At 32.1% G+C, this 16,019-nt stretch overlaps 1 long non-coding RNA gene across 1 annotated transcript; it reads right to left on the reverse strand.

Moving 5' to 3' along the window:
• Positions 1-6,856: 6,856 nt before the first annotated feature.
• LOC143228933 (uncharacterized) lies at positions 6,857-15,721 on the reverse strand. The gene is made up of 2 exons (XR_013015538.1): positions 15,563-15,721; positions 6,857-10,645 (listed from the first exon to the last, which is right to left on the reverse strand). It is a non-coding gene; the product is annotated as an uncharacterized LOC143228933 (long non-coding RNA).
• Positions 15,722-16,019: the final 298 nt, after the last annotated feature.

Below are 16,019 nucleotides of genomic sequence, written 5' to 3' on the forward strand. Positions count from 1 at the left end.
CTTTAAAAAGGTTAATTGGGCTAGAATATTAATTTAACCTAGAGCCAAAGCTCTGAGTTACTTGTATTGTCCACCATGAAAAATAATTGTTGAGCATTTTGGTCATGCTACGAGTTGTTCGACAATAATATACGGTAACTCTACATTTTTATTCCTTAAGTCATACGTTGAAATATGAATGATAGTGTGATTCCTATAAATATAATTTACAATATCCTGGTTACAAAATAAAATTTGTCATCAATATTCTTCATATCTCTTTTCCCGTCATTTCAAAAGTGAATGTTTAGCTTTGCTTGCACGTTCAAATTTTCAAACAGGATAGATGCCACTGCTCGCATTATAAATAAGAATACTTATATAAAAGGGAATATATTTTCTGACGTTAGAAAATCTTTGTTAGAAAAACATAATAACTTTTCACTTTCATATGTAATTATAAAACAGGATTAGGACATGTATTATCTTTACACCTTAGTGTTTTTTTTTCTATTCAGTATGGAGACACTAACTTTTTTCTTTTATACATAATTGTGATACATACACAATTAGATCAAGTAGTAGCTTTCCATCTTCTTTTGCCCGGCATGGCCAGGGGGTTAAGGCATTCGACTGGTAATCTGAGGGATGTGGGTAAGAATCTCGTCACACCAAACATGATCGCCCTTTCCGCCGTGGAGGCGTTATAATGTTACGGTCAATCCCAATATTCGTTGGTAAAAGAGCAGCCCAAGAGTTGGCGGTGGGTGGTGATGACTAGCTGCTGCCTTCCCTCTATGCTATCACTGAAATTTTAAAAACAAACAAACTGAAGATTGTTGTTATAACTAATTGTGTTTTGACTTTTTTTTTTCCACAACAAACTCGATCAGAGTCAAAAAGAACCATATATCTATTCGGAAATTCGGTATTCTTCTAATCTTCAGTTAGTAGGTCCTACCTGACTACTGTGTGGGAATCAATGCATTGGAAAATGACACATAATTAATGCAATAATGAATATACTTTATATTCACTAAAAATAATGTGATGCACATTTACACACACGAGTTTCTTTTTTTTATATATTATCACTTAAAAAGCATTTTTTATTCTAAGCAATAAGCGAACTTAGACCAAAATTTGGCATGCTGAGCTGTGAATCCCAAGGTTCATGGTCCATTTTCCACTGCCATAAAATCACCTTATTTAATTAGAATAGTCCAAGGACTGGTGGTGGGTACTATTGACTAGCTACCTTTTCTCTATTCTATGAAGTCAAAACTAGGGACGATACCCCAGATAACACTTCTGTAGCTCTGTATGAATATCCAGAAAGTAAAAACAAATGCAGCAAAATTGTATTTTTACAGGCTTTTTTCATAATAAAAGTTTTTCATTATCACTAGAGCCATTATTACTAGTGTCATTATTTATAAATTTGAATTAATTAGTCAAAATTGTGCTATTGACGATCTACCTACTCTCTATTCTGTCAATTTAAAATTATGGAAGACTTGTGGAAATAGTCTTTATTTAAAACCCATAAAAACTATGTGTACCTGTATATAAATATGGACGATCATGTCTGTTAGAACCGTAAATAGCTCACAAGGTTTCTATTAATCAAAATGAACCTTTACCAAACTGTGATGTAAACCAAGTAGACTGAACCAAGAAACATTACGTGAGCCCAAAAGGTAACTTGTTGTTTTTGTCCAGTAAACAAATTCACCTTTTGACATTTATTTTCTCATAGTATTAATTAGCTGTAGTATACACACATTGATAACTTAGATAGTAAAGAATATTAAAGTCATTAATCCTTTAAACCCAGATGCTACATGTTATTGCAATATCCTCTTAGTCAGGATAGACATTATTAACTATAGAGAACAAATAAACTAAAACAAGGAAATATTAATGTCTTTTTTGGAAATAGTTTCTTTACCAAGATTACAATTTATGCTGTTCTCAGAGAAAGCAGAAATTCCTCAATGGTTTTACGTCCATCATATTTTCAAAAACCAATTTAAACGTTATCCGTTGCTGGACGGTATGATCTGCAAAGTTCTCATCACTCAACAAGATCTTGAAACATAGGATTAATTTCATATCTGAACATCCACCTAGTCTGTACTAGAAAAGAAAGTGAGGCAAAACTGTCCTAATCACTGATTTTTCAATCACATAGTCATGGCTAGTATCAACAATTGAGAAATTATTCTTAAAATTTAGTGTGTGCGTATTATTTCAGAACCACTCAATAGCTTAGAAAGCAAGAAATAACAGTGCATTTCCTTTCTTGATCATGCAGGTCAATTAATGTTCTAACTGCCAATAATCAAGGAGTGACCATACTGTGAAGTACATCTATACCATTTAATGTTAACTTTCAGAGCTCAGGAAGCAAGGACTGTTACAGCATTTCAGTCAGTAATCTCCAAACTATCTGGCTATTCTAACTTTAATAATCGAATATACACCGTGCTTTCAATACTACTTAAAAGTTTGGAAAGCAAGGACCACAATGCCTTTCAGTCAGCAATCTTTTGACCACTTAGCTACCCTCGCTTTGGTAATTCAGTAGTAATTGTAAAATGTAACCTACACATTCTGTCAAACATTACTAGCCAACAGCTAAGAAAGTAAGGAAGGATACTCTCTTTTAATCACTGATTGCATAAAACTAATTACTGTATTGGCTTTCATGGCCAATTCCTTAATTATCAGTTGGGAAGCTGATGTTGATGTGCTAGTCAGTGCTGGTAGTCACTTCCGTTTCCAAGAAATCCTCATTTGATTTATAAAAAAAATGTCGGATTAGTCTCTACAATTTCCTCTTTCTCATCAGACAGGTTGATATAATCTGACTTGGTGCCCTCGCCCTTCTCTGGCTCATGGTTTCATTTCTAGGCTCTTGGTCAAGCCAATGTAAAATTCTAATCTGTGACTGTAAATGCAACTTGTTGATATGTTTACTTGTCTTACACATTTTTGTAGCTCCTACATTAGAGGACAGGCTTGTTCAAGAATCATGTTTAGGTCATTCCTTCCAGATCCAAGTGGTTTGGGGCAGCTGGCATCTATCACAACCATACTCGTCACCACATTAGAACATTTGTTTGTTTACTGCCTAACTGTAGCAATTCTCATGTTGACATACTGCTTTCTCACATTTTTGTCAGGTGAAGTTGTGTTCACCAACTATCAATGACCTTAACCAATCTTCATACTCTTGGAGATATTAGGACACTTCTTCTTATGGTGGACAGCCAATTATCACGTCCACATGGAGGTAACATTTCCCATTCCAACATCAGTCGCTTAATTAATCAGTATTTTGATCCCTATTCCACTGCCACCATCACACATTACAAATATTCATCTTTGTTGGTTTGTTTGGGATCGACAAACTTTACAAGTTTGCTTGATAGCCTGTATTAACCATTCTGCCAAAATATCATACTGGAAGATGGAGGAAATGAAAAATAAGTCTTCACTAGATCTAACTAATTACACAATTCAGTAAACACTAAGCTGTTGAAGTCAGCTCCCTACTAATTACACAATTCAGTAGACACTAAGCTGTTGAAGTCAGCTCCCTACTAATTACACAATTCAGTAAATACTAAGCTGTTGAAGTCAGCTCCCTACTAATTACACAATTCAGTAAACACTAAGCTGTTGAAGTCAGCTCCCTACTAATTACACAATTCAGTAAACACTAAGCTGTTGAAGTCAGCTCCCTACTAACTACACAATTCAGTAGACACTAAGCTGTTGAAGTCAGCTCCCTACTAATTACACAATTCAGTAAACACTAGGCTGTTGAAGTCAGCTCCCTACTAATTACACAATTCAGTAGACACTAAGCTGTTGAAGTCAGCTCCCTACTAATTACACAATTCAGTAAACACTAAGCTGTTGAAGTCAGCTCCCTACTAATTACACAATTCAGTAGACACTAAGCTGTTGAAGTCAGCTCCCTTGTACACGTCGATTTCTTCCAATTTTCCAAACTATGCTTTACAATTATTGGCTAACATGTGTGGGACTATCTGGAATAAGCTCTGGTTCGCTTTCTGAAGTAGTTGAAAGTAACGAGTGCATAGCAATGATTTCTCAGTTTTTGGAAGTAAACAACCAATATCCAGGGTTATTACATGCAGAGAAGCTCTAATAATTCCCTGTTGACATTTGCCATGTCTTTCCTCAAGGCACATATTGTGTAGAACCAGTGCAGAACATCTCAATCCACTGGTGGCCAGAAGAACCACGATGAAATGTTATCACAAGTGCAGATTACATATTGGTGACCTCAATGATTTGTGTTGTGTAAAATCCAGAGCATTCCTTACCGCAGAATTCTAGGTACCACTAGCTTCAGCACTGTTAGAGCACCATGCCTCTTGAGTTGATAGCAATGGTGCAGCGCAATTGGAACAATTTCCACAGCAGCTTCCATTCGTTACTGGTTTCCTTAGACTTGATTATCTGATGGTTAATATGAAAAAAATTTCCTACTTTGTTTCTCAGCAAAATGACAACGTTGTGGTTGATTGGTATCTGCTGAACCATTGACTGAAACAAATAACTCTGATGCATTTTTCACATTTAAAAGTACAGATAACTTCTTTGCCAGTACCTCATTAGTCCACATACAAAGCAGATGCTCCTTTCTTCATGTACTAGATGGTTTCTAGATGAAGGTATTAGCCATACTTGCAGTATGCATCTCACGGGTGAACCATATGTATAATTGTTTCTCTGTGGTCACAAGCACTTCTACATTCAAACAAAATGCTTTTTTTTTTCAGGGAAAGTATTTCTTTCAGCTCAATCAACCTAAGCTGGTAAAAAACAGCTAGTATGCGTATTATTAAATGAGCAACCTTCCAATACATTCTGATATCATGACATCAAAATTTTCTCCTTCTTATCTACGTTTGTATTATTTTCCGGTAAAAATTTATCAGGTGGTTAGATCAACCAATAAAAGCAAATATGCTCAGGAAACAAGAAGAGCAATTTTGAATCTGATAACTAAGTTTTCCTAGTTTGTTTGAAATAATGAGTCCAATCAAATTCAGCACAAGTAAACACGGACAAAACGAAAATGCACTCTAGATGCTCATACAAACAGCATCATAGTCAAAGCTCTGCTAGAGGGTGCTTAGTTCCACAGTTTTCATTCTCTCGGGATTAATCTCTGTCTCTGTAAGACTAAAACACCATGGTTTTCTACTATAACATTCACATGACTACTTTGTATTAGTCCTGAAAACAAAACATGTCTTAATAAAACAGATAAGTTCGGTTCTTTTGTTCAATCAACAGCGCCACCGTGTAACTTTTGTTCTTTTACAGTGATCAGAAAATATTAACTCCACCAAAACAAGACATTACACTCACTAATCTTCTTGGGCACAATAAACATCATCTGCTACAAAAAACAAATCAACTAGAACAAGGTAATCTAAATAGCTTTGGGGACCATGTGTTGACGTTTATGCTAAGATTGCATACAAACAAAATAAATAAAAAACATTTAAATTACTTTATAATTAAAGTAGATAGAAAACACGAAAAACCAGCATGTCACAGAATGTCCATCAGACCTCTACTGCATTCAGGGCCATATTAAGGGGGCCCAGCACGGCCAGGTGTTTAAGGCACGCGATCCTCAGGTTACGAGTCAAGATTATAACGCTCTCACGGCTGAAAGAACGTTATGACGTCACGGTCAATCCCACTATTCGTTGGTAAAAAAGTAGCCCAAGAGTTGGCGGTGGGTGGTGATGAGTAGCTGCCTTCCCTCTAGTCTTACATTGCTAAATTAGGGGCGAGTAGTGCAGATAACTCTGAAGTAGTTTTGCACTAAATTCAAAAACAAACAAACATATTTAGGGGGCTAAAAGTAGTAGTTTCATCAGAGCCCTCGATGAAAGGAAATTTGAATGCATTGTACTCACTGATGGAGAGGGATAAACGCTATTCTACTACACCAGGTCCTATTTGACCTAAAACATGAGTGTATTAGTTCATGATTTTTGGCTTCTTGTGGTTGTAAATAAAATCTGATTTTATTGTGTTCAGTCGCTTGTGTACAACTCAGTTTCTGCTTTAGATCTCTAAATATTTTCCTGTTTGGTTTACTTTTATCTACAGGAAATTGATGAGCATAAGAATATCGTACAGTACAAAACCAAATGAAAACGTCATCCTGGAAACTAACTCAGAAAATTAAAATACAAGTGTATACATGTTGACTTAGAGGTAAACTTTAGACACCTAATTTGTTTACGTTTGTAAATACTGTTTGTTTGGAATTAAGCACAAAGCTGCACAATAGGCTATCTGTGCGTTGTTCACCACGGGTATCGAAACCCGGTTTCTAGCAGTGAGTCCGACGATATCCCGCTGTGCCATTGGAGGTGTTTGTACGTATATTATTAAAATACAATACAGGATTATCATTTGTTATTTTTATTTAAAATAAAGTTTTATTTATGATATTAATTTTAATTTTATTTCATATTTTACGTCAAATAAACTAAAATCCAACTTCAATTTTCAAAATCACATTTTCAAAATAGCAACCATTACCTATCCCACAAGATACCAAACCATATACCTGGTGTCCTTAAAACCTAGAAACTGTACTAAAGCTTTACTAGGTGGACACTTGTTTCCCAGCAAATTCGATTTCTTGATGAAACTCATTTTTGAGATTGTCAAGTGAAAATTATGAATTAAGTTTATTACAGAGACTCTTGGGTATGGTATTTTCCAATAACCTGTTTTCTTTGTCAGGTTTGGTGAATAACTCAGATAATGAAATGTTCTATATTACACATAATAAGTACACAGTAAAGAAAGGCAAATTTCAAATTTTATTTAAAAAAAAAATCCAAGCATAAGCTCAAATTTAGTGTTTTCATTGGAGGTCAAAAGTTAATGAAAGTCTGTCCCAGACTGCAAAAATATAGTATTATATTGAGTTTTACAATCCTGCTATTTTCAGAGTAAGCAAGTTACCTACATTACCATTTCTCAAAGTTGCGTTGCTTTGGAGATGCATAGTGGTGCAATTGGTTAGCACACAGTACTTATAAGAGTACTTGTTGGATATGCCGGGGTTGGGAGTTCGAGCCTCACCTGGGGAATGGACATTCTGGGCCTGGCACGGCCAAGTGGTTAAGGCACTCCATTCATAATCCGAGGGTTACGAGTTTGAATCCCCATCGCATCAAACATGCTTGCTCTTTCAACCATGGGGTGTAATAATGTGATTGGCAGTTCCACTATTCATTGGTAAAAGAGTAAGTAGTCCAAGAGTTGGCACAGGGTGGTGATGACAAGTTGCCTTCCCTCTGGTTTTACACTGCTAAATTAGGGACAGCTAGTGCAGATGGTCCTCACGTAGCTTTCTGCAAAATTCAAATCAAACAAACAAATTCTTTGCTTTATTTAGCTAATGTTTTTGGTCATTCTCCTATTGTACTATGTTCCTCTTCTTACAAAAAAAAGATTTTTTGATGGAAATGTTGAAATTATTTAATTACTACTTGTATCCCCAATAATTATAGCATTATAAAACTGTGTATTTAAAGCTCTTTTCTTTGTTTAAAACATAATTGTACATAAGATTTTCACACAAATTTAGGCTAAATCCTCAATAGAGGCACTGTTCTTGGACACACACATACACTTATCATTTTGATTATTTTGTAAAGTCAATAAAGATTGTTTTAACTGACTTTTATGTTGTGTCTAGTCTCTTTGTTTCCTATAATTCAGGCAAATCCAATACTCTGTACTAAGAAGGAATGTTGGATTTATCCATAGTGGCAACCTCTTACAAGATAGCCTGTAACCTACAGATATTATCCATTCAGCCAGTGAAGGGCATTTCTGTTGTTAACTTTCAACTTTCACTGTAGGCAAGGAGATATTACTAGAGAACAAGAAACGGTAACAAGAACCAAAACAATTCACTGATTTTCTGCAACACACATTTATACAAAAATTAAACAGAATCAGTTGAAAAAAAACAAACACCCACATTAATAAAGAAAGGCAGAAAACATACTGCATGCCTGTACTGTACATTAGTGTAGATTAAAATGTTTGTAACACTTTTTACATATGCTTGTGGTAAATACTTTTTCACCCAAACAACACCTCATGCTTACAAAACAGATTCAACTGTCAGGTTACAAATCCATATTGTTGAGTCATAGACATATCCTACTTTCTATATGCAAGATAGGGAAAAGACAACCAGTAGATAGAAACAATCATCAAAGCATCATCCTTAAATGAATACTGGATTTGACTGTCATTCGTGTAATGCAGTCACAGCTAAAAATATTTAAAATGCTAACTAAATTCACTTTAGTACAAATGTTCTTGGGTAATAAATGTATTTCATACAAATTACACGAATGCATACTTTATAAAGACTATTGAGAAACTGGTGTAAGATATTTTATAAACCAAAAAATGCTTAGTAACATTATAAAGAAAGACATTATTTAAAAAAAAAAGGTGTAATCAAATTTCTCTGAAGACTGAAGTAATAAAACATAGCTTTCACAATTATTTTTTATTTTGAGAAGTGTACTCTTCAAATTTTTTTCAATATGCAAACAAGGCAACTTGGAATAGTTTCACACTAAGAAGTCACAGGTGCCAAGAAATATCATGCTCCTATCTTACCATTTATTCAAAGGCGGTGCATCACTTCAACAGTTTCTTATTTTTGAGATAACAAAATAACTAGCCATAAATCAATGCTTTTGAGATTTCCTGAGACTTTGGACCAATTTAAAAGAAAACACATTGTTGGTTTTGGTTTGATTTGAATTTTGTGCAAAGTTACATGAGGGCTATCTGCACTGGCCATCCTTAATTTTGCAATGTGATACTAAGGCAGAAGGCAGGTAGTCAGCACCTCACACAGCCAAATTTTGGGCTACTCTTTTATTAACAAACAGTAGGATTGACTGTCACATTATAATGCTCTCATGGCTGAAAGGGCAAGCATGTTTGGTGTGACAGGGATTCAAGCCAACGACTCTTGGATTACAAGTCAAGTGCCTTAACCACCTAATCATGCCAGGCTGAAAATACGCTATACAGAAAATTAGTAATTTATCATTCAATATTTATCAGGTTTTTAATAAATTATGATTATATGTTTGGTTTTTAGTTGGAGTTTTGGGTATTTACCACATGAAAGTTATTTTTAAATACCTGCTATGTTGATTAATTTCAAAATACTTCATAAAAAGAGCCTTAAATACTCTGTAAAGCATTTAACTCTTAAGTAAATTTCAGTTTCAAAATATTATGGAAAATTCTCAATTATAATTTTGTTTTTCATCTTATAGTTAAAATCTGGTAAAAGTTTACACGCAATCACCTTAATTTTATTAGTCTGGTAATTTGTTTCTCCTTCTGTATCTTTTGAAATTTTATAGGTATATGAAAGAATAGCTTTAATGTCATAACAAATAGATTTCAATTGAAATCATTATTGTAAAGAAAAGCCAAGCACAATGTGCTTCACATTCTGAATGATACCACACACATTGTTTCAGATAGTTATCCATAATTGACAGCTAGTCATCCATAATTTTGAACTGATACACCTGAGAAAAGACAATCAGTCAACAGTACCAGCTGCCAACTCTTGTACTACTGTAGTTGAATAGTATGATTAAATCATTACATTATAAAAACACATGGCTCCAAAGTGTAAAGCATGTATAACAGATTCACAGTGTCCTATGCTAATCACTACAACAAACTTGACCTGTAAGACAAAATGGTAGTTAAATTACAGATTCAGATTAGTTATTATATATATCAAGGTGTCGAACTTCTAGTGCTACAGCTTGTTTCACAGAAAAATGGAATAACTATGTTCATTTATGCTTCTATTATACAAATAATGATGATCCCTAATATTTGAAATACTAGAATTTCTAAAGCACTAGCAACTTATTGAATAAGCTGCACATTTTATAAATGAATATTTAAATTTGTTTTGTGTCCAATTCCAAAATATCAGTTTTTTTTGGAGCACAGCTATATAATAAATACACTTATATGCAAGTTTCATATCTGTCATGGCAAGAGTACATACAAACTAATGAACACCAGCTATTTTCCTTTTTAACCTATGATGTATGTCAAAAATGTTTTCTTTTGCAATCCTCTACAGATATAAAACTTACATTTGCTTGACCTAGGTTTGCTAAATCATACTATAAACAAAAAGAAAGGCTAACAATTAAGCCCCCAGAATATAAAAAGTTTATTTTATACAAAAAGACAGACAACTAACAATGACAAACTTGTAAAGTGATGGTTTATAATGTAATGATTAAAAAAGTCTGCAAGACATCACATTATACTAATACCAAAACATGTAATTACACTATTGGGAAATAGCAAGCATTTTAAGATGTTTTATTCTCTTTTTTCCATTTCATTCGGCGATTTTGAAACCATATCTGAATTTGTTTTTCTGTTAAGTTGAGAGACTGGGCTATCTCAATTCTTCTGCGTTGAGTCAGATATGGGTCCAAGTGGAATTCCTTCTCTAAAGCCAAAGTCTGATAGAAGCTGTATGTTTGGCGACTTCGTCTTTGATCTGAAGAAGAACCAACTGTTTTGATTAATATTTCATTAAGATATTACACTTCACACAAAGTGATTGTGATGTTCTGCAAAGCAAACTGCACTATGATAATAATATAGCACAAAATATGGGTCAAATAAAATCAGTTTTTTCATAACAATTTATCTTAGAAAGTGATTATCAGTACTAGTAGCTGTTTGGTTATTGAAAAGGTACTTGCCAAGGTGGCTGCTATAAAAAGGGTATTTATTATCTGTACATTTTAAAAAGACACATTTCACAGGTACATACACTATAATGTAATTGCACTGAAAGATGATTATTTTTAATAAAAAAAATATCAGTCTAAAACAATATTTTCAGAAAATATAAACTGATTGTTTACAAACTATTACTTACAAGTGAAAAACATTCCATTAAACTTGCATACAAACCACATGCATATGGACAAAAAAAAACTATTAATAAAAAAAATATTTTTATGTATATTGTTAATTGAAGTCACACTTCATAAATGAACAATTTATTAAAAAAAAACATAATACATATACATCTTGCAGTTCGTGGCACAAATGATCCATATCTGAAAGCATTTAAATGTGTAACAAACATCAGTAGAAAAATAAACTTGCAGTTCTGCAGTCCTTTTGTAAACCTTAATTAACACAAATATTTCTACAAAAATACATGAAGTAATTCAATATGCAAAGCAATGCCAGATTACTACATAAAAACAAACAAATCAAACACACTAATCTGTAGTGAAACATTATTAAAATATATTTTATTGCATATTATAAAAGGCAAACCAAGAAATTATGTAATGTACAGAGTAACAGATTATTCGTACAGCAAAGACCACACTTGAAATTGGTTGTAAAGTTAAGTGATTACAGGCACAACTGTAACATTGCATAATTTTTTGTCATTCACCAAAATAAATATAAAAAAAACATACAATTTGTATTACTTGAAGTTGCAAAATTTCCTACTTGCATTTCCAAGTTTTTTATAACTTACAATAATTTAACCATTAATTTACTAATTTGTTAATATATTGTTCACTACTGGAGAGGTTTGCATGTTGCATCATATTATGCAGTGTAATTCTTCTAGCTGTTAAAACATTTAGTATAAAGAACAAACCAAAAACACTTGGTGAAATAATTAATTTTCTTTGCAAAATACACAGAGAAAACCAGCATTAATTAATTAGTAGGATTTGTTACAATATTGGTGCTGTTTTTGTTTAGAACATCTTGTTTGACTTGTATGTTATTACAAACTCCCTGTAACCAATAAATGTGGTTCACAAATACTTTTTTAAAGTATTTAAAAACTAAGTTAAAATATTCATTAACATTCAAATGTCATATTCTTTATAAGCTTTATATTAATAACTTCAGAGTGAGACTTTTTTTCAGCAGCTTGCTTTGTCAAAAATGTGAAATATTTTCACAAACTTACTCTGATAATGTTGGAATTATAACTAAAGAAAGACTGTCTTTCCTAAATTTAGAACACATTTGGACAAAAATTCAACATGTGACTATTCTATAGCTAACTGATTTCTTTAAACAACTTTCTTGATGAAGAAGAAAGTTATAACTCTTACCATAAGCCTCTTAAGAGAAATTTCAAAATTACAATAAAAATGCTGTCAACGAGCAAAACAGGAGAAATGTCACTGTTGTGTAACTCAACTGTAGTTTACTGAAACAGGAAACTTTGTTGCGTTTTTAACTGAGAAAGTTATTTTACTAATGTGTAATTATAATACTTCATTCACTGATATAGATTCTTAAATGTTTTGTATCACAAATATCCACTGGAATGTTAGTTGTACATTTACCAACAAATCATTATTTCTTTGTGCTTTGAGCTCTTTAAATCTCTAAGATGGTATTTTACTATTTCTGGTTTGTTTAAAGGGGTGAGACCAAAGTCAAGCAAAGAAATCTTCATCTGAAGCACTAGTGGAAATGTCACAAGATGCTCCTTTGTCATTCGTACATTTTTGAGGTTCATAATTGTTATGTAAGCTTCAGGTGCTTGGAGAATAGGGGTGATGAAACCTCTATCATTCACTCACATTCCACAGGACTGCACTAGGTTCTGTAACGACCTAACACTGTTACCTATATGTAATAGAATTACCTCAACAATTAAGATGCTCTATTTCAACGAGTCTGCTTCTAATAGTTATTCTGAAATACCAGAAAAGGAAAGTTTTTACCTCTGGACGTAACCAGTAAGGAAAATGAGAAATGTTCACATCTACTCTTCCTAATACAACAGGATATTCTGGATTATCACAACATTCACATAAAGATGTACAAAGATATAGCATATACATTTTTAGAACCTTTTTATATGATAGTTTTGCTTATTTAACTGTCCTTTTATTCTCTAATTTCATGATTACTCGTCTATCTTTAAATTCTGCACAAAGTAACTCATAATAACATTAATATTGCTTATGAAATACAATTAAAAAAACTTAGGAAGTTTCTAACATTTATTTTCCCAAAATTCCTTTGTATTTTTCATATTCACAAAATACACAAAAATCACATAGGCATATACCAGTGGGAAAAAAAACAAACTCTTTTTGTACTTTTTGAATTAATTTTTGGTAATTATCAAACAATCAACTATTTAATGATCATTCTCAAACTAAGCTTGCTGCACTATCTTCCATTAGTTGGATTGTAATAGTCATAGCTGATGATAAAATCTAGTATATATTCCATTTTCTCCTTCATGTTTTGAAATTTAATTAAAATCTCTTTTCATGAATACTTAAATGTATAGGTTCAATTTTAATTGTAAAAAATCTTAAAGTTTATAACTAACAGGATAATTATGCCCAATAATAAGCGTAATTACAACTTCAATCCAAGTCAAACTTCTAAAGCTTTTTTGATGTATGGTGTTCATAGGCACACTTTTATTTGTTGGAGAAATTAGTGTGAAGTATCACATTTAATTTTGTACCAAACAACCTTTGGTCACCTTCTTTTCTGTAAGGTTCTAATAATTTTCTGATCCTCATCTTAATTATCATCCATCACTGAATCATAATTCCCATCACCAGTTTATATTTGTGAAAATTATCAGAAACTGCTCGGTATACCAACTGCCCGATAGCCACAGATTTTTGGTTTTAGAGAACCAGTCACTTTTGATAGTTTGCTTTTATTTTAGATGTAAAAACCAGAATCAACATTTTAGTTTACAGTTCATTGTAGTGGCTCAGTGTCAATATAATTTTACAGACTAGAAGCTTTCAATATATTTATTGAGTCAGGAATATGACATTAATCATCACATCACTGTGAAATAAAAGTCTTGAATGTCCATTTTCTCAGAAAATCTAGATTCTCAAACCCAAGCCTGATGTGTAAATATGAAGGAACTGCAGCCTAACATAATATATGTATACAAGAAAATAACAATTAACATTATCAATTCATTCAAAAGAAATTGTAGTCTTTACGTCATACGTTGAGGTGTTTTTGTCACAAGTTTCACAGATTTAACCTTACAATCAATTTGATATTTTAAATGTTAAACAACTTTGAATTAATGGGCCTTTGGACTAATAAATCATCACCAAATTATCAATGACCTTCTGTTAAAGATAAAATAACTTTGTAGATGAGAGCTCAAAATAGTTAGAAATTAATAAAATATTAACTCCATATAACAAATTACCTAATATTAGATAACGTCATAAATTGACATGTAAGAAAAATAAAACTTGTAATAAATGAAATCTATCAATTGAGAATACTTGCTATTAACAATATTTTTGCATAAAAATCAGCTTCAGGTATTCCAACACTTACTTTAGTTGTTGATCTCCAATTCAACAAGTAGAGAAGGTACTATTTTTATTTTTCCACAACAGTTATACAAATTACAATTAAATTCCCAATTATTTTAAATATATACTTCAAGTTGTATCTAGTATATTTAATCCTTTGGTTTTATTTCTTAAAACTTCTTTGGAAAAGTATTTAATATGCCATTCTCTAAACCACCATTGCACCAGGAAGTTACTCTTTGTTAATTATATTTAAATTTTTTCTTAGTAAGGCCAAAACTTAATATAACATTCTACAATTTTAAAATAGCCTATTGGGTCCAGTGAGTTACATTAATTGAACTTGTACTTTACAGGCCTACTCTCGTTTCTTTTTCATTCCAGTACAGGTAATAAACATTTTCTCTCAAATTATTTGTTGTTTTTACCAAAAATATTAAGTGTGACAAGTGTCATTATTTGATAAATTATGCTTACAATATAAATATATATTGACATTGTTGCTTAAAATAATTTCATTAGTATATTATCAGCATAAATGTCAACAATATATGGCAAACTGGCGCCTCTGATCCAAAGTTAAGGATTATACTTTATAGTACAAAATATCGTGTGTCACGACTTAAGTGTCTCTTACAATTATCGTAAGATTTTTCATTGTATTGACAATATGTGAAAAGAAAAACACAAAACCTAGGAAAAATAAACGATTATTCCATGCTTGTATTTGTGGAGAAAGATTCATTGCCTGTATACTTACCTCATAGAACGTTAACAGTAATATTACTAATACTAGTACTACTTCTACTACTAAATAATAAGTTTTTAAACTGAAACGATTTTTGAATTGCGTATTACCAAAATTAACATTATCTTTTAAATTCCTGGTAATTATGCAATAAACTAGGAAATTTATCTTTAAACATCCAATTTAAAATTGTTAATAACTTATTAATAGTTTATATTGTTAACAACGCTTAATGGAAACTACTTGTCAATCTTAACTCAAGACCTATTCCATTATTTAGACGTAAGATTTAAGTCTTAGAGACATTCTCCATCTGTACGACGTTATAATATATGCTATAGATATCGTCTACCTGCTTCTGTATGAGTTTTAAGGTCTCAAATTTAGGGTTTAAAATTGAACCTTCAATGCAATTTTCTTTACATAAATCAAACATATTCATTATGTGCCAAAAACAACTATATAACACACACTCCTGATAAAATAAATAACATATACACGAACGACCTCTTTCACATCAATTCTATCCTATAAATTAACACAACACGAAACTTGTAAATTTCACACTTTTTAATTGTGTAAAATGCTTTATAAAATGAAGTTTAAAATGTCAAAAAACACTTCTTTAATAAAAGGGGCTACTTAAGATACATAGCTGTAACAAGTTTTCTCAAGGAGTTTTAAAATTTAATTGAATTTTATAACTTCATACAAACATGTTAATTTGAATTTAGAAATATTTGATGTTCGACGATGAACATGAGCATCACTTAGTACTTTAAACCGCGTTTTTTAAAAGAAAACATCTC

This window comes from Tachypleus tridentatus, chromosome 10 (assembly GCF_004210375.1).
Source record: "Tachypleus tridentatus isolate NWPU-2018 chromosome 10, ASM421037v1, whole genome shotgun sequence".
NCBI lineage: Eukaryota > Metazoa > Arthropoda > Merostomata > Xiphosura > Limulidae > Tachypleus > Tachypleus tridentatus.